General features: G+C 38.6%; 1 protein-coding gene across 1 annotated transcript in view; it reads right to left on the bottom strand.

Moving 5' to 3' along the window:
* LOC104995505 (antigen WC1.1-like) overlaps positions 1-814 on the bottom strand; it is an 81,093-nt gene that overhangs the window by 41,700 nt on the left and 38,579 nt on the right. The gene's annotated exons all lie outside the window — the stretch shown is intronic.

The raw sequence follows: 814 nt of genomic DNA, 5'->3' as shown, positions 1-814 counted from the left end.
CACTTTCACTTTTCACTTTCATGCATTGGAGAAGGAAATGGCAACCCACTCCAGTGTTCTTGCCTGGAGAATCCCAGGGATGAGGGAGCCTGGTGGGCTGCCATCTATGGGGTTGCACAGAGTCGGGCATGACTGAAGCAACTTAGCAGCAGCAGCAACTTTTCATAGGCCAATGTAAAAGCATATTTAAGGTAGTGTGGTGAAATTTTCTGAACTAGAATTCAGTCACCAGTGAAAATATTTTTAAAAATTATTAATAGTTAAAATGTTTTCATATTAAAAAGATGATAGAATTTGAGACCACCAGACCATCACTACACAAAAAAATGTTACAGTAAGCCATTCAAACTAAAGGAAAATGCCCAAAGCTATGAAGACTGCTCTAAATGATAATTCTATGGGTAAGTACAAAAACTATTGCACGTTTTTTAAATAATAGAATATTTAAGGCAAAAATAGCCACAACATTTTATAAGATTTATTAATTTGTTTCATTATTTGTTAAGTGACAAGCTATTATTTTAAGGGCTTCCTTGATTGTTCAGTTGGTAAAGAATATACCTGCAATGCAGAAGACCCTGATTCGATTCCTGAGTTGGGAAGATCTGATGGAGAAAGGATAGGCTACCCACTTCAGTATTCTTAGGCTTCCCTTGTTTAGAATTGTAAAGAATCCACCTGCTACACAGGAGACCTGGTTTTGATCACTGGGTTGGGAAGATCCCCTGGAGAAGGGAAAGGCTAATGCACTCCAGTATTCTGGCCTGGAGAATTCCATGGACTATATAGTCCGTGGGTTCACAAAGAGTTGGAC

This window comes from Bison bison, unplaced genomic scaffold (genome assembly GCF_000754665.1).
Source record: "Bison bison bison isolate TAMUID 2011002044 unplaced genomic scaffold, Bison_UMD1.0 scf7180017864281, whole genome shotgun sequence".
Taxonomy (NCBI): domain Eukaryota; kingdom Metazoa; phylum Chordata; class Mammalia; order Artiodactyla; family Bovidae; genus Bison; species Bison bison.
The sequence above is the reverse complement of the archived record's forward strand: the minus strand, read 5'-3'. Positions and strand labels throughout refer to the sequence as shown.